Here is a 22307-nt window from a genome sequence, read left to right on the forward strand (position 1 = left end):
ACTGGTCCACAGCCACACAGCTTGTGCGTCACAGAGCAGCACAGGACCCGGAGCAGTCCGGTCAGGATGGTTTCCAGAGCCGAGCTCTCCATCGGTGTTCTTTCTCGGGGCTTCTCTAGCTTAGAATTAACTAAAATGGAACCAGCAATGATGCTGTGGTGTCTGGGGCTCCGGACCTGCCCTCCCACAGCCTAATGCCAGTCTTGACTTCCCACTGTCCGCCCTTGACACTACCAGCTACCACCCTGAGGAACGAGTTCAGTCTTGTTCATCACCTTCTCAAAAACCTCAGATGTCTTGGAACGGGTTGGTGGGAGAGGAGGACTCCCGGGGGCGACGGCAGAGCTCCTTGTAATCGTTCACACATGGGTCGCCTTCATTTCCTCCTGCCCCTCCAACACCTTGGAAAGTTCCCCGAGACTCCCCATCCCTGTCTCACATCTCCCTTCCCAGAATTTTTTTTTCTGCTACTTTTCTCTTGTTAATGACACTTGCCTCCTCTGTCAGCCTCGCACCAGATGTCTCTTCCTTTTGGAGTTTAGGAGGGTGTCAGGGGCCGGAGCGGAAATGAAGGCGGAGAAGAAGGAGAAGGAAGGGAGGGGCGGGAAGGAGAGAGGCAGCAGAAGACTAAGATGAAAAGACAATGGCTATATTAATGAGGGCTGGAATGTTTTGTTTTGTTTTATTATTATTTTTTCCTTCTCACATCACAGGGAGTTCTGAGATAAGAGAACCCAGACTCGGTACAACAAAGCCACAAGCCATGCTGGACTCCAGACTCTCCCCTTCCTATGCTCAGTATGCTCAGTGCGTGGTCAGCACAGGAATCCTTTAAAATATAAATAGACCACATTGATTCTCTGCTGCAAACCCTCCGGGGGTGCCTCTCACTCTCAGGGAGCCCCAGTTTTTCTCTTCTTCTTGGCCTCGCTTTGAGGATGTGAGGTCTGCATCCCTGCCCCTCCACCCCGAGCTCCACGCTGCGCTGGCTTCCTGAACCTCCCTGGCTCGTCCTGTCCAGGTGCACCTGGCTCCTCCTCTCCAGTCTTCCACATGCCAGCTCATTTCCTCTACTCTCTCGTTTCTCATCTAAGAGAAATCTTATTTCTTCAATAGCTTTTAGTTGCCATCCTCACTGTTTGACTGCTTGCCTAGGAAAAAAACAAAAAAGAAACCCCAAATCAGACACACTTCATCCAAAAGGTTTGGAGAGATTCAGAAAATATCGTATCATTTAACTGTTCCAAAGAGTATTATCACTGTCGGTACAGTTGGGGCAGTGCCTTCTAATAAGAAAATATGCAACTGCATGAGGCCCAAACAGTGCTTGTAATTTTGGCCAAAATTCTGAGTTTCTTTACCAACAATGCTTGAATGGAAAATTATTTACTTTTAAAATTTTATATGTGAGTTCTTGTCTCACGTTAATACCACTAAACTATTAATACTATTTTGCATTTTCCATTTTAGATAGAAATCATTGTTTCATTCTTTCTTCCTCTCTCTACTCTCCTTCCTTCCTTCCTTCCTTTCTTCCTTCCTTCCTTCTTTCCTTCCTTCCTTCCCCCTTCCCAGCCCACGTCTCATAGCTTTGGCCATTCTGACGTCAGATTTCAGAATCAGTTCTACTGACCCTAGAAGTTGTCCATTGTTGTCTGTATCCGTTGGCCTGTCAGGCCCTTTCAAAACCTCATTATGCTCTGCTAAGGACTGTCATTCTTTGAATTATTCAACGTTCTGCATCAATATTTACTTGTCTTGGCTGAATAATATTATTGTTTGCTATTTATCTGTCTTTTGTTTTTCTAGTCTAGCAGTTGGATGGGTGTTTTATTCACAAATATCTAGGATCACAAAATCTGCATTAATGAAAGTCAATCTTGAAGATTTATTGTGAAACACGTAAAAGGAATAACAAAATGTGTCGTCTTTCAACTTAGTCTAAAAAGCCAGTTACTTTCTATATTTGAATAAAACACTTTTAAAATTAAATACTAGACTTTTTGGCATGGTTGACAAATGGAAATTTTCTGTCACTAATTTTAATCAGAATTTAATTGCATTTTCTAGAAACTTCCTCACACCATCAGAAGGATGTGAAAGCCATTTTCCAGGACCATAATCCACTAAAATCACAAAGTCCAGGTTGTTTAATTTTTTTGGCCTGATCTAAGGATAAATCTCTTCACTTTATAATGGGAAAGTCAGACTTACGGCATGAATTGTTCTCTTTTACAGTCTCTTGGTTTTAATCAGTAATTAAATCTTCATTAAGAATCTGTAATATCCTGTAGGTGGATTTTATATGATTCATACTTAATAGAAGTCTGCTCATTTTCATTGTTTTAAATTTCTTAAAAATTTAATGAGAATTCTCTGAGGATTTTATTTTTTCTTTTAAGCATAATTTTCCTTTTCTCAAAAGACTTTGGTGCTTCTGTTTTTATCAGGATCCAAATTTGTCCTCATGATTAACTATCTCTGGGTCAAAAAATAAAATATGATTTAAAGAATATAGATTTGAACAAGATTGTCTACTAGTATTACAATGTGAAATGTGTCTTATACCAGATTAAAATAAAATTGCATGTTTTTAATTTATTTTTAAGTTTTGAAGCAATCTCAAGTGTACAGAAGCATTGCAAGTGCATACAAATAATGTTCTTTTTCCTAAACTTGATGTTCCATGGCTCTAAATTCTTTAGCATGTATTTCCTACAAATAAGGACATTCTCTTACATACCCTCAACACAAGGATCAAAATCAGGAAAGCAACACTGACCCATTCTACGTCTAATAGACCATTCAATTTTCAGACTCCATTGAAGTTTTGCCAATCCTCCCAACAGTGTTCTTTAAAATCTTCTCATCCAGAATCACACTGTTAACCTTAAACAAACAAAAACAGCCAGTTATGTTACAAGCGAAAATGGTTTTTTTGGGGAACAGTAAAGAATTGCAATCTGGGACATGCAATTATGGCAAGTCAGTCAAACAAAAACAAAACACACACAAAAAGGAAACTTGCCTAGTGGAGAAGGGGAAGTTGGGAGGAGCTGTTCTAAGCAAAAATTTCATTGGAGGAAACTAAGAATTTGCAGTATAGTGGTTTTCTACTGGCTGAGTTGTGACGGTCTCTCATTGGCTGAGCCGTTGCCAGGCAAAGGGAACGTTTTCTTCCTCCTGCGGGCGGGTAGTAAATTAGGTCTCTTCTGTCAGGACGTGTATTGACAAGAAGTGGTACCTGCCTGAGCGCTCCCCCTTCTGGCCTCCTGACCCAGTATTAATGAGGGTTCTCTATTAATTTTCACAGCGCATGACGTAGGTGCATGTCATGTCCTGGCTTCCTTCAGTCGGGAAGAGTTTCTCGACTTCCTTTGACTTTCGCGAATTTGACATTTCTGAAAATCGTAGGTCGGTATGTGTGTGTGTGTATGTGTTTATTTTTAGAAGAGTGCTCCTCCACTTGCACTTGGGATTTTCTCAGGTGTAGATTCAGTTTATGCATCTTTTTGGCAGGAATGTCACTGAAGTGAAGTCAAGTCCTACTCAGGGCATCCTGTTACACAGCATGTGATTCTGTGTTGTCCAGTGATGAAAGAGTTTCACACGGATCACTGGACTGGTGTGATGTCTGGCAGGCTTCTTGATTGTGCAGTTACATATTTCTCCTTTTTGTTAATAAATATTTTGTGGGGAGGTACGTTAATATTCAGACCTCTTTCTTCATCAAACTTGCAATGTTATTCATTTATCTATTGACATCAGTATACACTCATGGCTTCCCCTTTTTTTCAATAGGTTATAATCTAGTATTTTCCTGACTTACTTTGATGGCTAAATTGACCCAAAATGCCCAGGAGAAGCTCTCTCGCCCCTGCTCTGTCACCACATTCATGTTGATGGTCCCTCTTTTGGGCTAAAGCATCCCCAAACAGAAGCCCTCCTCACCCCATTTAGGCTCTGGCATTTGCACTGGGACTCCCCATGTGCAAACTAACTGCTTTTTCTTAGATGAGGCTTTACTACCCCATAAGGAGCCACCCCTTCACGGGGACCCCCTCACCCCACTCTTGCTCCGACACTCTGTGCCAGACCACAGGCTCCCATGGCTGCTCTCACGCCCCACTGGGCTCCAGCGTCCCACGGTAAACAGCTCTGCTGTGCGGGTGCGCCCTTCACCTGTCTCAGGCTCCAGCACCCCATGCTGGGAAGACCTTACCAACCTTCCCAGCTATTCTTTGAGCCAAAGATTATCCTCATCTTTTAATAGTTTTGAAAACAAAAAACAGAAAGAGGTCAAGTAATGAATATACCATATTGGAAACCGTATCTTGTGATTCTATGTCCAGGACTCTGTTCATTATCCCTGTGGTTTCCTCCCTACTGTTTGAAAGATTTAATGTTTTTAGCTTAGTTAAATTTAAAAAAGCAAAAAACCCCACTACTTCCAATTTTCCCTTCAAACTGGAACACTTCAACTTGACAGTAAAGTAATTCACAAATTCCCTCCCTCCGAGGGAAGGATCTATACTTTCTCATCAAGAACTGCAGGGAGAGGCACCACAGGACCGCACAGGGTGATGGGCAGATAGATTACCTTGTTGCATCTATGAATGTGAGATTGCAGTGTTTGACCTATTAGATTTTCTTCACACTGATGAAATTTTGGATGGCAGCTTCACTTAGAAACTAAATTAACCAAAACCCTCCATCTTGTTCAGGAATAATTTAGATTCTGTATGGATTATTTACTTTTCTGCTTAGTCAGACCTTTGGTATCAAAAAATGATTGGGGAGGGACCTGCTGCCTCGTCACTTTCGGGGTCCACCTGGAATAAGTATCAAGTTCTTATTTTACTCCGTGGTGGGAAAAACTCACTCATTCAGGCATTCATTACTTACTTGATTCCCTAATTCGTAGATTGAATCATTTAATGAATCATTAATGTGATAGAATGCAGAATTTAAGAATGCAGTGAATTACTGCTCCCATGCTCTACATGAAATTTTTAAGAAAAGGAAGAGAATGGGACCTGCAGTTTCTAGATGCTTATTTTTTAAGGCAAACCCCACTTCCTGCTTCTTTGAAGCAGAGACTGACCAGATCATGCTCACAGCGGTGGCGCCTACCCCAACCTTCTCTAAGAGGAATGCCTATGTATCGAGAACAAAGTGGAGGAAACTCAAGAAGTTCCTCCTCTATAGGTTTTCCAGGAACTGGGAAAACTCACATCCCTGGTGAGAAGTGTGAGGGTGATACGCTTAGATCAGACACCTCTTTCCTCTGCTAGTGCACAGTGGGCAAGCTTAGGGCTGACTGTGCCCTCTGCCTGGGAGGTACCCCGAAACTTAAAGATGAAGAGGAATCTCTGTTAGGTTCAGTGGGAAGGAAAATTATTGGGTTGATTTGGGATGAAACTTCTCTGGATTTATTCAGTTTAAGCTTTAATTTTATTTATTGTCAAACTATCACATGCAATAATAAACATGTAAGTTTTGCTAAAGGCTTGTAACGGAACAGATTCAAGAAATAGTGCCTTTTCTCCACTCTCAACGCCTGTCCTTCTCCCAGAGGCAAACTCCTCCCCTCCTTTTAGTTTCATTTTGCTTATTCTGGCTTTATTTTTCTCCTTCAGGTTATCTATTACCTATCGCTTTAGAATCAACTTATTTATACTGCCTCTTGCATACCCCCAATACCCCAATATACATATTTTTCAACAGCCTTAAATACATGCTTGCTGACTTCAGTATTCTGACTAAGAAAATATTCTCTGCTTAGTCAAGCAGTACACCATCATTACATCTCTTCTTGTACAACTACTGCATCATCTCGGAAAGTAATAATCACTTTACTTTTTGGATCTTAGATTTATTAGGCATCTAAGTCTTTCTGCGGCCTCTAGAATTTATAAAACATCTCTTCAATCCATTTCCCTTCTAGTCTAAACCATCAAATATTTTAGAGCTTCATTTTCCTCTTGAATACATACTTTTTCCAGAACCTTCTAACCTGTTAGACTTGGTAGTCTTAGGATCTGCTCTTCAGTTATAATTAAGATAATTTTAAAAAATATCATCCTAGGAATTAAATTGTTTTGATTTTATACTGTATTGACGTTCATTGTCCTGAATTCTGCACCTCCTACCTCCATCCTTTTTTGTTTGTTTGTTTATATCATGTTTTAAAAACCTCATAGGTGATAAGATGACCTGGTTTAAAATTCTAAATTGTAAATATATTTAGAGCTTGGACCAAGGGAGAGAATTAACTAATGTCACTGAGAGTAAATTACCAGAGAGTTAGGAAAAAATATTGAGAGTGTCACAGACCAACGAAGTCATGGTCTTATTTTTTTTAATACTAATTATTTGTGTAGAATGCTTTCTAGAATTCAATTAAAATGAAAACTTAAAATTTCGACTAGATTTTGCAAAACAGATATCGTTGGTGTTTCTCATAAAGATGATTTAACAGAAAAATTGATTGAGAAGGGTCAGCAGGGATGTGCAGTTGGTAAGTGGAAACAGAAAAATGGGTAACTTGTTTGGGAGCCTTTGCATAAAGGAGGTGGGTGGATAAACACGAAGACAACTGACATGACACCTATAGGCAGAATATAATGTTTGCCTGTTTGCATGCTGATCCAACAGGGAATTTGAAAAACAAATGAAACATTCAGGAGAAAAGAGATAATGCCAGAAGCAGAACTACTGAGACAAGAGGAGATGAAAACCACGGAACAAATCGAGGGTTATCCATTTCCAGTTTCAGTGGGAGAGAAGGAGAGAGAGGTGTGGTCCCACACAGGTAGACACAAGGGTAAAGATCGCTGTAAACAGTGTTCTCTGACACTGGGAATTATAAGGTGTGACTTTTAAAGTCACTTTAGAAGGATGGGTCACTTTCCAACCAGGATACCAACAGGAAATGGAGGATGTGGCAGATTTTTCATGACCCCATTAAACATCTTTCTTGGCCAGGAAAGTAAGGAGATCATTGTTTAAACACTTACAACATAATGAGACCTGGCCGCTTCCAAATCATACAAGCTGGGGGGCTTGAAGACATAAACAAGAAGAAAACCTTCTGAGTGCCCCCTCAAATATCTAGGAAATACCCACTCTATCCCAGGCACTGTTCTGTGCTTTGGACCTAAACTAGCAGACAAGACAGACAGAGCCTCTGATGTCAAAAAGCGTAAAGTCTAGTAGGAAGACAGAAACGACAGACAGGTAGAGAGGTAAGACAGAGGTTTACAGATGAAGATTGACATGTATACATGTCCACCCATGAATCTGGGCCCTGGTAAATGCTCTCTGAAGACTATGAAATTAAACTGCTAGCTCTTTTTCACTCAGAACTGACAGAAAAGCCTTCCAAAATAAACAGCGTGAGAACCAGGTCTCAGTAATGAGAAGGCCATTCAAATGTCAGAGGGGAGGAAAATAACAGGCCACGGGGGAAGACCAGCAAGCTGGAAGCCCGTGTCTCAGGGAGCTAGGTCTTTCTACAGGAAAACCAAGAATTGTAAGCAAGTTTCATTTTCCCACACAGGCAACTCACTACCTTAATTAATCTCATTAGTTTTCATTATTCATTTCATTCCTTACAGTTAATTTCGTTTTTGAGATGCTCTTGTTGAGAAGGGGGGCTAGCAGCCACCCTGGCTACCAGTTCTGGAGTGCTCGTTAATGCCCCAGGAATGGTGTTAACTGCTTCGTACGCATTGGATCCCACAACCCCCTATGGGACAGAGACCACTCTTACCCCATTTCAGAGATGTATAAACTAGGATGCAAATAGATCATGAAAGTTTTCTGAGAATCCACAGCTAACACGCCTTGGACCCCCTCGCCCCTGACGCCCGTGGCTGCAGCCGGCGCCCTCCCCTGCGCTGCCGTGGCACGCTCCTTCACGCTGTGCTCAAGGCTTGACTTCTGTAACTTTCTCTCACCCACTTTGCAGACCCTCAGTTCTTCACGACAGTCATCCTGTCAGGATTCCCGGAGCCTCTGTCAACCTTAGCACTGTCCTCTAGATGCACTTGTGTTTGTCAAAGCCCTTTCAAAAATGAAATGCTTGGAATTGGATCCAAGTGCTATTGTGTTAAGATAAGGAGCTGGATTTTCTTCTTAAAAGTGATTGAGAGACTGAAGGGGAGTCCAATAAGCAGATTTCATTGTGTAAGGTCACTTTCACGGTACAATGGCGAGGACCTGGAGGAGATCCAGCTAGTGCAAGAAGGGGACCAGTTTGACAGTCACTGAATCAATGTGGACTAGAGACGATGTGAATTTAGAAGAAGATCCTGTCAATGGAGATTTCTTCCTCTGCTAAGTGGGTCCTAACCTATACACTCTGATTATCTTAGGCTGCTTTTCACCTTTTGATAACTAAGATCTTATTAATTCTTGGTGTTCATACTCTTAATCCTGGGTTTTTCATTTAATATGAACTAACTGAGTAGCACTTTTTGAGATCTTCAGATTTCATCCACTTCCAGAAAAAATATGCAGTAACCATCTGAGTTGAAAAACAACAAGGTGGATGTCATGTCACCAAGAAATACTAGATCCATCAGCTCCCAAATGGCACCACTCATAGTCTTGGGGAATTTTCTTCCATGACCCCCCTTTTGCTTTTGGCTTGTATTAGTTCATATTAAATGAAAAATCCAGGAGAAAAGGGTTCTTCTGGTCTAGCTAAATCTTAGTCAGAGATGTGCAGCTTTGGGTACTGTTCTGCCCGTCACCGTTGTAGAAGTTTCTCCAGGAGCCCAATATCCAAGGGCGGGAAGATTCATTACCCATGGTTTTCTCTAATAAAAATTCACACACAAATTCATCTAGACACGTAACACATGAAGTCACTTGTATCCATACATATAAATACTCAGTGTCTGCTCAGTCACATTCTCCACACAAACACACAATAGTGTGTAGATTCTTGACATTCCTTTGACAGGGTGTGTCCTTCAGAGAGAACTGAGGAATGTCTGCCAGATCTTTCACTTGGTCCTCCAAGGGTGGGAGAATTTTAATGATTCCAGGGCAAAGACATGTCTGGCTACACAGCTTTCAGGGTTAAGAACAGATTTTGATGATTCTAGCTTCCAATTTGGGGAAATGGACATTTTCAATCTATTTATTTATTTTAGACAATGTTCCTTAATTTTCTTTTTTTTTTTTTTAGTTTGGAATTAGTCTTTAGAAATTCAGTGACGCTGATGTAATAAGATGTTCCTAAGCCGACCCTCAATCTTCAGGATATTTTCTACCTCAAGTTGGAGCTGGGATGGAGCCAAAGTGGAGCCAGGTTGAAGCAGCCTAAAGTTGCCTCCACTGTAGCCAGAAGGAGGGCTTCTCCCTTCTCTGGGTCCCGCAGGCAGAGCAGAGTACGTGTAATGCAAAGTCTCATATGGTAAATGACATGGTTTCCCTCGCAGGTCCCGCAGGAAGTTTCAGTCTCTTGGGATTTGAGGGTCAGCCGTTTTTGTCTTTGGCTCTTTTCCCCAGTTCAAACTCACTCCCCCTCTTCCTCAGACAACTGAGCCCTTCTCCAGCTCTGACCTCGATGCGCGTACTTCCCTGCTGGGGACTCAGCTAACGTAGCAGAACCATTGCCTATGGAAGCCCCAAGTCAAGGCATTTACCTAACTTCTCCCTCATGATGCAACTAAGTTAGATACCACATTGGCCAATTCAGATATGCATTTGCAAGGTCTCTCACACACTTAAAATACGTAGGAGAAAGAGCTAAATCACAAGCTAACAGAAGGCTGTTACTCATTTATTCTGAAAGGAGAATTCCTAGAGATTTCCTATAGTAACTACATACCCATAAAATCAGAATTACTGTTTACAGTGCTTGACAGGTGTGAGTGAGATGCTCAATAATCTAGGGGAAAAAAAGTTATAAGTAGACTTTATCAAGGAAAGCAGGCAATGTGGCTTAGATATTCTGAAGAATTTAGGGCAATAGAAGTTTGCAACAAAGTGGTTTCTTGGTTAGCTCTTTGTTTAATAAAAATACCATGTGACTATCTGAAAGGGAAAGTACAATGTTTGGAAAAAAACGATTTTGAAACCCAGCTATGATGGTGACTAGTTATGTGACACTGGACAGTTTCTCTAAAAAGTCAATTTCTTTTGGGGGGAATACAGATAATATTTACTTAGTAGGTTAGTTATAATAATGAAACATGCTAGGACTTGTATGCATGCATGTGAAGTGTATGAAAACGTCCAGATGTTGTAAACACTTACTGAGTGAAAGTGAAATGGAAAGACTAACTTTATATTTATACGTCTCCTGAATGTTAATGCATTAATACCATTTTCCATTTGTTACTAAGCCTCAAGAGCATGGAAAAGCAACTCTGAGGACGGATAACTTTGACCTGATAAGAAGCCACACATTAATTCATGGCACTCACATGGGTCTATGGAATAAAAGAGAAAATTGCAATTCTGCTCTTGTGCAGCAACAAAGCAAATGTTTCCCACATTTTCATTTGGGTGTATGTTTAAAGTAATCTATCTTTTCTTCCCCTTGAGAAATAATTACTGTAACACACTTGTGCAAAAGATCGTGAGTAATAGGTATTCTTCTGGAGTCCAAATGTTAGTAGATTGCTCATTTTCACTCCCTCCTTTTCTTTTTTACCCCCCTCTGGACTAAGTAAGATTGTGGCTATTTGGCATTCAGGATAAGGGATTCAGAGGAAAATAGATTTTAAACGATTTACTTTATTTCCTTAAACCTTGACATCTAGATCCAGCAAGCTTCATTCATTTACCCTCCTTCCTCTTTTAATGTAATTCTGTACTTTTTAAGGTAGACATAGGGAAACTTAAGAGAGTGATTAATCCCCCTTTCTGTGGTAGCTAAGCCTAATTATACCACTGTAAGTACCGCAATAATGCTCTGAGTCCATCTGGTTCTGTGGGTCTTTCTACAACAGCTGGGACATCTATCGAAACAGCCTCTTCCTGTGTGTGTTTCTGAGAACTGAGAACGTTTAATAAACCCCAATCACTGTCATAAAACAGCAACCATTCTGAAGTTAGAATTTACTTGCATAAACAAAAGGCCAATGCAAAAGAACACTGAGGTTTCCAAATAGCCCTTCTTAGAGTAGTTTATCTTTTATGAATGTGATCAGAAGTCATTGAGTTCTGTGGTTTTCCTCAGTTTGTTAGATACGTTGAGTTATAAACCTATTCTATGGCAAGGGGATTTTCTCTCTGACTAAAACACGGGCAAAGTAATATAGCTGAAGTAGGGTTTAAAATGCAAATTATTCATATTAAGGCTACAAGGCTGGTTCCTCAAGAAGTGATGCCCTGTGACTTAAGGAATAGATTTAAGACTATGCCGTTGCACCCAACATTTGATGGATACGCTGCTCAACACCACCTTTATACTTATAAACATTAATAAATTCCTTAGATTCGTTTCACTCATTATCTATTCAACATTAATTGAAAATCTTGCAGCTTCTCTGCGATGTTGCTGAGGGTGTAAAGGTACAAAGGTAAAATTCCTGCCCTCACGGGAGTTACAGAATGTTTGTAAAGATGTTTTTTAAAAAATTATTGTAAGAAGAGGAGCAACTGCTATGGTGAATCTAAAGGATGCTAGAGGAAGTGGATCCTAACTCTGGAAGGATCATGGAGAGCGTCTTAGGGAAGCTCATACCTAGACCACGCCTTAAAGATGTCCGATGGCAGTGGGGTGGGAGGGGAACGCAGTGTTCAGATAAGTAGTTCTAGCTTCTTTTACAAATACTGCCAAACCTCAGAGGCTTCGCACAACAAAGGCTTATTTCTTGCCCACCTTGCATTCCATGATCCACTCCACCCACAGCTCAGCTGGAAGCTACCGTTAAGCTGCATGCATAACCTAGGAACCAGGCACCTCCAGCCTTTTCCTCCTCTCAGAGTCCTCTGCCTGCTTCCCTGGATCCTGCCAAGCGGTGTTAGAGTCTGGTCCTGGCGGTGGCATCCTTCACTTCTGTCCTTATCAAGTTGTCCCAAATTATTTCCTGTGGCAGATGTAGCAACAAAGGGCCAGGAATTGCAGGTTGGTAGTGGGTCAAGGGAAGGAAGGGTTACTAGTTACTGGAAAGTACTGGTAGTGACTCCAGAATGGATGGGGGATCCAAAGAGAGGAAACAGGATTTGCAAAAGCACAGAGGGGAGAGCATTGTATAGTCAAGGAGGAGCCGTGAAGTGGACGCAGCGAGAACCAGGACTTGAAAAATGACCCTGATGTTGGCTTTGTAAGTGAGCTTTTATGCTGGTATTGAGGGTTCAATGAAAAAATGTTAATAGAGGAGAATGGGATAATATTTTTACCTATAGAAGGACAGTGTGATGACAACACAGAGGGCAGATTGGGAAATAATAAAATGAGGTGGCACAGGGTAGACATTGTAGAGAAACGTCATTAAGGAATAATGTCATTCTCGTCCTGTGGGGTCTCAGTGTCTATTTGAAGACTTGAATCTGTACAGGACTGTGAATTTTCAAAGCACCATCCCACCGCTAACTTTGTATCTTCATGGTGAGAGTGTGAGATAAAAAAATGTGGCTTGTCCTCTTTTATAAGGGAATAAACTCAGTTTCAGTGGGAGTAGTAACATTTCACCTAAGACAACTCACCTAAGTGAGGACAGAGACGAGATTAAACCGAAGCCTTCTTTCTTGCAGTCATCAGCTTAAAACAATTCTTAGGACAAAAACTCCTCAGGGATCAGAAAGCCATTTCATGCTTGCCAGGCAGACTCACACTGGGTCTCCGCCCCACAGACCTTTGATGCCTTGGAGAGAAATTCTGGGATTCCATCTAAAGATCCATCAAGCAAATGATTTCTCAGACAGTCAAAACTTTTCTAGAACTTCCTGGTGACATTTTTATGAGGCATCTTCAGTTTCTTAATTGTCCATTAGTTGCAATCACTGATCTAACAATGAATTGGCCGCAGATAAATGAATTGGCCATAAATAAGATGAAAAACTCACAAAAAAGCCATAGTCACAAGCATATTAATATATTTCAGGTTTTATTGGTCTGAAAAGTGGTACAGGAAGAGGATTTAATCAAGTTAGAAACAAGCGAAAATGCACACCTGAGTCTCCGAGAGAAGCCTAATTGCTTCTTGCTCTCTGCATTCCTCAGGGCATTCCACAGGAGACTGTAATAGTTCCACAGGCTTCTTTATGCAGCCCTCCTAAAACCCTGAGGGGTCAGCGAAGATAAAATTCTTTGGAGCATAAAGGCTACAACCATGGGACACTTTTCCAAGAACTGTTTTTTTCTGGGGCCAAACACAAACACAATGGTTAACATGGAAACTCTGGAAGCACCTCCTTTGTTTAGAAGAACAAGACAAGAAGCCCGCCACACCACCTCTATTTATTGTTGCACTGGGAAAAATCATGAATGCAATTCAAACAGAAAAATAAATGAAAGGTCCGTAAAGAAGAGTCATTACCACTATCACAGTCTGTAAATGGCATAATTATATTACTAAAACACAGCGCAGGAGAACAAAAGGGGAGACTTCAGAGCAGCAAGACAGCAGAGGAAAAAGTTAATACACAGAAGTCTATAGCCCTCATGTAGATAAATCATGCCAGCAGGAATACAGAGCAGAAAAGAGACCTCGTTTATGACAGCAACAAATTTTTTTTTAAAGTGCCCTAGCAGGACTAAGAAATGCTAAAAATCTCTATGAGGAAAACGGGAAAGTAGCTTTGAAGGAGATGAAAGAAGCCTTGAAGACAAGGATGGATATACTCAGTTGTACAAAAGGAAGGCTCAGTGTCTGGAAGACGCCCGTGCTCCCGGTGGCAGTCGTGGGCGTGTGCCCTCCTTGAAGAAGGATTGTGACAGTCGTCTGTTGGGGGCATAGGGCTGACAGCCTGTAGCTCAGGATTTTCAGGATTTTCTCTAGTGTTCGAGACAACCCACGTTTCTGCTCTTCTCTAAGGACGGTTGCAGAAGGTATCACAAGATACATTAAGTGAAGGCAGGAAGGGTCAGGACGGATGGTAGAACACACTGCCTTCATTTCACAGTGGAGGGCGTGAGAGCAGATACCATCTTGTCTTGTGTTTTTACAAAGTGACACTACAAGAACACAAAAGAAACTAATTAAACAAAATAGGTACCTGGGTGGGATGGGGGACACATGGCATTGCTAGGAAGGGAGGTGAGAATGAGATGGTTCCTTTCACCTCTCCTTTCCTTCCCTCAGATTTTTAACCATATACACTCGTTATTCCTTTAAGTGAGCACTAAAAGAGGGAAGCGTGGTTCGTCTGCATCCTCCTCTCAGACTCTCCCCCCTAGTTCGCACATTCATTAAACTGGGGTTTACACTCAAAGAGTGTCCTCCTCAAGAGTTCAAGCTGCTGTGGAACACATCCAGGGAAGAGACACGCTCCTCCCCTCAGGGAACCCACGCTCCAGGCTGCAGGGAGAATAAAGTGGTGGGAGGTGACTCTGGTAAAGGTGCATCTTCGTAACCACAGAACAACAAATCCAGCTGTTCTCGCGCCGCACCAGTCCCCTGCTCACACGCCGGCAATCGCTGAGGTGAAGTACCCCAGGGCTGGGGAACTGCCCGCGCTGCCCAGTGCTGGTACTTTGGCTTACAGGAAGCAGGTGATTGATGTGGGTTTATAGGACTTTATCAGGAGCCTCAAACCACAGCAAGACCACAAGAAGGCCGTTTCAACCCAAAGTGCTTCTACTGTGGAGTTCGCTCGGTAATACAAATGGAACATTTCTAAACTGGGTTGAAGGAGGCACCTGCGTGGAGGCAGGGAGTGAGGTCCTGCCCGGAGGAGGTAACGTCTGCCTTGGAAGCAAGAGGGGCAGTTGTGCCCAGAGGAGAGGGTGCAGGGTGTGTTCTTGGCAGAAGCCTGTGTACCTAACCATACCCAGGCTCCAAAGAACTCACTTCGATAGTGGAGCTACACAAGGTTCACTGGTGTTTAAACCCAGAAAGAATGGCGAGAAGTGGCTGGTGTCCATTGATGAAGAGATTTGTTAACTAGGTTAAGAAGCTTAAACTGATCTTATAAGAACTGGGAACAAAGAAAAGGAATAGAATGAAGTCAGAGTTTTAAGCTGATATATTGGATAAGGAAGAAAATGTGGTGAAGGTTTACCAGCACCTAAGCATACAAAACTTCAAAGACAGAAAGCCAGCCGAGCCCTCTCTGTGTTCTAAGCCAAGGCAACCCGGTGCCTGAATGCAGCGTTACTGAGCAGCGTTCTTCCGGGAGAATTGCTAAGCTCTTGGCCAGTGTCCGGTGACCTAGTTCATTCATCAACTGACCTTCCCCTGAGCTGCCTTGTGGACCTTCCTCTAAAAGCTGCTTCATTTGCCTCAAGCTGCATCTTCCCCACCTGAATCAGGAGCAAGACAGCAATTTGAAGAAAATGGAAAACTCCGTCTTGTCTAACTTCATGCCTGTGTAAATTTCTTAGACCACTTCTACTGGAGAAACTCATTTGGCTGGAAGAGAAAAGAGGAGACAAGACACAATGTGGTGTTGGGATAAGTAAATAGAAGCTATTATGTTTTCTATTGCTTTAGTACCATCCCAGCATTAATAGATCCCTGACCTCGAAAATTGGGGGTCTTGTTACTTTCTTACGCTCATTAATACTGTGAGTGCTTCCCCGTCAATCATATTTATTTCAGAAGGAACCTTGAAAAGGCTTTCTCATCAGGCTTCACAGCAATGTTTTCGTATATATTGATTTAATTCATTTTTTCCATGTCCTTTGTTGCTGTGAAATTTGTATTTTTGTTTTAAAGTGGAAAATCACTATTCATTGCAAATCTGCTTTTTCTCAGTGTTGACACTTACCACCTGTGGTCTTAGAAAAAAAATTTTTTTTCAGTGTGTTTTATCTACATTTCCTGGAGCCATATGTTTACAGAGTCTCTCATTGGCATGTTTATCTTAAAATTTATGTTGTATCGTATCTGTTGACTACTGCATAATGTTTTAAAATCTACTTTGCTGTGGCCTAAACATCAATGAAATAAAAAGTTTTGGAGATTAGGAAAATGGGGATTTAGGAATGGAAGATGGGAGGGAGGAAGGAAGAAAAGAGAAATAAAGAGAAAGAATTAAATGTTAGCCACTATACAGAAAAATAGATTTAAAAATTTCTTCTGTGCAGCACAGGGAATTATGTTCAGTATCTTGTAATAACCTTTAATGAAAAAGAAGATGAAAATGAATATATGTGTGTAAATCCATGACTGGGACACTGTTCTGTACACCAGAAACTGACACGTTATAACTGACAGTAACTTAATTAAAAAAATAACAGCAACAACAACAAAAAAGAGGACCATGTGTCAGCTGCCCCATTACAGAGTGGATGCCAGTCATTCTTCTCTTCCCTGTGAGCCACGTGTTCAAGAAGATGATGTGTGAGGTCTTGTTCTCTCACAAGAGCAGTGACAGAGGCCAAAGTGTTTGCTTTAGTCATCATTGCCCATAAACAAAGGCACATCTTCACGACAAAGAATGTCGGTGCAATTAAACAGCTTTACTGCAAATCGGCTGACCTGGCTCCATGAACTCCCCATCCCATGGGAACCGAGTCATCTCGGTAATTATTAAACCACGAATGTGAAGTTAGTTAACGTCCGCATCCTCCACAGTGTTATTGTATGTGCACTCACTTCTCCGTCCTTGAAGGTGGTTTTCCGACAAGCTTTGAACCCGACAGTGTGGGGACGGCTTAAATGTCAGTAAATCACAGAGCTGTTTCCATGCATTATTGATTTCCTGTTGTCAGGCACTACTTCATTATGTTTAGGGAGTTTACTATTTATAATCGCAGCTAAGCAACTCCACCAGGGGGCCACAAATCAGCCTACTGCTTCCCCAACTAGCTTGTCAAGATTCTTTATGACCAGGCTGGGCATTTATATGATCATATCGAGTTCCTAACTTAGTTTCCAAGCTCACCACCGATAAAATGCTAAGTGCTTCACTTCGAATTTATGCCTTAAGACCACACGATGATGCCCTATGAAGCCAGAGGGTGCAAAACGCTCTTCTCTAATTGACCAGTCCAGGAAGACTTCAGGTTGTCTCAGCCTGCGTACCCTAGAAGGGGAAACGCAGCTTGTCCTGTTGAGAAGAAAGCCTTGGGACCGCCCTAACGTGCTCGAGAAGGGTTCGGAGAAGGTAAAACACCTGGAGAATGCACGGCTTACGGGGACACAAGGACTGTCCTGAGATTTCTGAAGAATTAACGTACAAACAACGGCTGAGACTTATTTTCTTGTATCCAGAAAGGAGCTACAAAACCATTAGATGAAAGTTATCAGAACATGACTTTTTAAATCACCACAATGAGAGGAATTTCTGGTCAACAGAAATAACACAAGATGGGCGGGCTTTCTTACAAGTTGCTGAGTTCCCAAATCCTTAATATTTTCAGAACAATGAAAACCTTTTGATACCTGTGAACTAAGCCAAGTAAGAGCCCTAATTTTTGTGCTGTTGCCACTTCTGTTGTTGTTTCTGTTACTGTAACTGAATGGAGTGGGTGTAAGAACATGTGGGGGAGACCATGGAGGGGACTTGCGACTACGGAAGTGTGACTGAACAGCAACTAAGACTCTTAAGACAGTTTATTCTGTGTGACAAACACAGCTTACATAAGCAAACAGAAGAAGAATTCTGTATCAGCCACAATTCAAGCAGAGGAATAGAACCAGTTCATATATATACAGTGCATATGCATGTATGTGTATGTGTGCATACACACACACACAAAGAGAGGTCAGCTACAGAGAGAGATTTGCTAAAAGGGTTTGGACTTGCACAGTTGTGGAGCCGGTAGGCAGCTCTCTAAGGCTGGATCTCTGCATGTGATGCTAGAGCTTGAAGCCTAGAGGTCAGGTGGTCGGGAAGGAAGGACAGGTGTGAAGTGAGAGGAGCGAGGGCAGGCTGGGACCTACAGGCGTGAGCTGGAAACCATGGGGATGGACTGCAGCCTCTGTCAGTCGTCTTTGCCTCTGATCTGGGTGACGTGTGTGTCTTGTGGAATCTGACACCCTCATCCCCAGCCTCAACCCCCACACTCATAACCCAGAGTCAGAGAAGGTGAAGAAGACAGAAGGAAGCCAGGGCAGTTGCTACTTTACGCCAATGAAGTCAACAATAGACCAGCCACAGAACACGTGGGCTTAAGGGAGAGTTTTCACTTCCTTTCTGTCCGAATCTTCCAAGAACTTGCCTTGTGGTCCATTTTAAAAGAAAACATACAAGACACAGGATTCAGAGAAATGTGGTCTTGTCAAGTCGACACATCACAGAGCCACCCCAAAGCATATTCCAGCCCAAATAATAATAAGGAAACTTATGTGAGGGACATTTAAAATCACGCAGTTTTACAGTCACGCCCTCATTATTGGAGCTGGGGTGGGCCCACACCGCAACATTCGTCAGGAGTGAGACGGTCCCAGCTTCTGCACAAGTTCTCTCTGTCCTCAGACCAAACATGCAGGCGCCTGAACTCAACTCCCACTGCTCCTACACAACAGGGTTAGCTGGTGGAGTCGACCTCATTCAGACATTTAATCACACAGGAAATGTTCCCCCGAACCCCTGCCAAATAGACCGGTTGTTCAAACCCTTGTCTTCTCGGCATTCTGAGCCTCTGTCTTCTCATGCTGGGGAATCCGCCTGGATTCCCGTTTCTACATTCCCGTCCGCTTTACCAGCTCCCCTTCCCACTTGACCTGCATCTTTCCGCTTCATGATCACTTAGTTCTGGTGCAACAGGAAATGTGGGAAGAGGCTCTTCCGTCCCTAGATGGACTCTCACAGGGCCTTCACTAACTCAGCGAGGCTCTTGACCCCTTAGCTAGAGGAGGGAGAGGAAGCGTTTGCCATCTCTCCAGCGATTTCAGTGGTCCCCATGAGGCGGCAAAGCGTCCCCTGTTTGATTCTCTTTTATGCTCTTCACTGTGGCAATTACACAATTCCTTTTTTTAAAAAATCCATTTATTTATTTAACAAACACACTCAGCGTGTACCGTGCATTAAGCAGCGGGGGTACTGAGATGAGATATCCTTAAGGAATGCACTTAGGACGGGAGTGAGTAAGTAAATAAATTGTTACAAGGACAGTTACTAGAAAGCTAGATACAGAGCGATTGAAACCGAACACAGAGATGAGATGCTTAAAAGGAACGGTTGGAGTGGTGGGGGCAAAGTTAACAAACCACAGAAGGCTTTCCAGGAAATGCTCTTAAGCTGAGACTGAAATGGAAGACAAGATAGGCTTCTTGGCGAGAGAAACAATGTACGGAAGTCCATAAAATTATGAGTAAGAGAGGGACATCCAAGGATATGCAAATGAGCACAAAAGGACAGTTAAAAAAGCAATGACAGTGCCTACCGTCTCTGAGCGCTTACAGCTAACTAAGCACTGTCCTCAGTCCTTACGTGAATTCACTGCTAGTGGCCAGAACCCTTTGGGAATGTCTGTTACTAATTTTCCTCATCCGCACAGCACAGATGAGAAGACGGTAGCACACCACATTTCAGCAAAAGCTTAAATGGCAGATCCAGGATAAGAATCCACACCTCCTGACTCGAGAACTTGAGTTCTTGACCATTGTACTCAGCTGACTGTGCCCCTGAGTTCAGAAAAGAAGTCACGTGTGACCAGAAATCGACACAACATTGTAAAATTGCAAACTGACTATACGTCAGTAAAAAAGTTTCAAAAAAAAAAAAAAAAAAAAAGGAAGAAAGAAGTCACCTGTGGCTCAAAGGAGCCGTGAAATGAAAAGTCTCAAGTCACCATCCTGGTAGTGGCTACCAAGTCATTTGAAACTATAGAAGAATCTGATCGGATTTTTATTTCAACATTTTCTCCCCACGGCAGCGTATATCTTGAGTGGAGAGGAATTAAAGACAAGGACCTCTGACCTTGGGGTCTTATAATTTAATCAAACAGCAAATATACGAGAGAAAAACCAGTTGTGATCAGAGAGTAACAGTAGAAGGAAAGAGGAAGGAAAGGGACGCACAGGGTGGGTGCAGGTAAGACGGGCACAGGACGCTGGCTTGTGACTCCACGACTCTGCTCTGTAAGACGGCGAAGACAAGAAACGCGGGTCTCAGGGGAAGACCCCTCCTTTGGCTGCGGGTGTGTGGACGCTGGGGTTTCCCGTGAAGCAGCTGAAGCCGGACAGTGAGAGTCTGGCTGCGGTGAAGAGCGCCGCGTGGAAAATCAGGGGAGTGGCTCCACCGAGGACACGGCTCCAGCGTAGTCAGAGACGGCGGAGGCGAGCAGCACCGACGCCCCCTTCCTGTTGGCCTGCCTTCCCTCTACACCCCTGGCTTCTGTGCTGCCGGCGGAAGATCTTGCTTGATTCTGCAGAAGCCAGTTTCTGCCTTGTCGGACCCCACTTCATGCAGAGCGCTCCCCGCGACGGCAGATACCGCACTGTCAGGGTAACAGGCAGAGGAACCCCGGCTAGAAATCCAGCCTGTCACTTGTCCTCTCGAGGACTTCAGTGAGAACGGAGAAGCACTCAGCTAGCAAAGTTGTCAAAGAAAACCCCACAATTATTCATTACTCCGTCTTGCATAACGTAGTCTGATGCCCATTTCCCCATCTATTACGCTCTGAGGACGGTGCTGGAATCACTATTTACACAGTTATAAACACACTCCTTTCCACTGACGAGATCTACTTTATTCTGCACTTCCGAGGTTTTTTTGTTTTTGTTTTTTTCCGTCTGTGGCAACATGGCTTAATGAGGAAATTCGTTCATCTTCTTGCTAGATTTTACTGTAATTTTTTGTGTTCTGGGACAACTCTCAGGTGCCCAGGGAGTGGGTGGTGCTAATTCATTGCTACTCTATGTTATATTTATGCAAAAGTAAAATATAATAATAGCACAGTATTGATGATCATACATCAAAATCCTAGGAAGCTGTGGAAAAGGAAAAAAGATGTATTCTCAGGCTTGCAACCATGCCCTTTAAAGAGGCCCTCAGGTGATCGGATTATAAGAAGTTCGAGAGGCCATTCGTTTGAGATTGTGTTTCTCCTCTTGATGAAAAGAGTCACGTTTCACAAGCGCAGCAAACCCGAGGTCAGCTTCCTGTCTCTTCCATGCACCCTGCCAAGGCTTGTGCTTCCTCACTGACCCCTGGGAGCACGTTCTCCATTTCCTGCGCCTCCTCCAGGCTCTCCTTTAGATGCAGGGCTTCCTCCTGGTTCTACCTCCCGTCCAATTTTCTCTTCTTTTCTTGGGAATGCCTGCTTTTTGTTGAGTAGCTGTGGGGCCTCTCGTGACTTCTCCCATCACCTCTAGGCCGATGGTCTGGGAGCTGAATAAAACCAGGAGAGTCCAGTGGAATTATGGCGAGGAGTGCTGAAGGCTCGCGTGGAGGGGCAGAGGTCTCTACCCTGCGGATACTTCAAACTCTCCTTATTCTCAATCTTTCTACCCTTTTAGTTCCCTCTGGAAATGGAAAATTCTCTTTTAAAACCCTGCATTTCTCTTCCCTGGAACACCTGACAATCTGTACTTGTCAGTTTCTGTTTGGAGTCCAAATAGCAGGGTAGTGTGATCTTTCAAGAATTCAGTTAAGGTTAGATTTTTTAAAAATCGAATGGGAAAGGCAAAAACGATTGTAAGGCATTAATTTAGTGACAAGAGATTTGAATTCCTAGATATGTTTTGAGACTTTCAGGGTCAGGGGCAAAAGTTGATTGCCACAAGATTCTTAAGTTTCCAAAAAAGATTTGATCGCTGAAGGAAATCTCAGAGTGACAAAGGAATCCATACTACGGGGAGACCTCCTGATAATGTCTATGTATGGTCTTCCTAAAATGCAGCACTGAGAATGCCATTCCAATAAAGTTGAAGCACCACAAGGACAGAGATTTGATATATCCCATGCACTAATATCAACCAGCATACAGCAGACCTGCAATATCATTTGTTGCATAAGTGAATAAATCTCCTTACTTCAAAACCCCCTCAAAATAGAATCAAGCCGTCACTGAACAGCATGCAAGATGCTTCCAAGCCAGCCTCCTGCTAATTTGACGGTCTCATCTCAGCATGCATCTTTCTAAATTCTACACCAATTCCGAAATGGAGAAACTCATATTTCTCCAAAGTTGTTTTTTCCAATGAAAATTAAATCTAGCACTTCTTCGTGGTAAATACATGGTGTTCAATTCACTTTTTATTAAAGAAAAAGAGCTCTGTTTCTGG

General features: G+C 42.7%; 2 long non-coding RNA genes across 2 annotated transcripts in view; one reads left to right on the forward strand and one right to left on the reverse strand.

Moving 5' to 3' along the window:
* The window catches only part of LOC140689176 (uncharacterized), a 93881-nt gene that overhangs the window by 27693 nt on the left and 43881 nt on the right, over positions 1 to 22307 (forward strand). The window lies entirely within an intron of this gene.
* Positions 657 to 2961, reverse strand: LOC140689175 (uncharacterized). Its single transcript, XR_012064061.1, has 2 exons — positions 2783 to 2961; positions 657 to 1151 (listed from the first exon to the last, which is right to left on the reverse strand). It is a non-coding gene; the product is annotated as an uncharacterized lncRNA (long non-coding RNA).

Source organism: Vicugna pacos, chromosome 25, assembly GCF_048564905.1.
Source record: "Vicugna pacos chromosome 25, VicPac4, whole genome shotgun sequence".
Classification (NCBI taxonomy): domain Eukaryota; kingdom Metazoa; phylum Chordata; class Mammalia; order Artiodactyla; family Camelidae; genus Vicugna; species Vicugna pacos.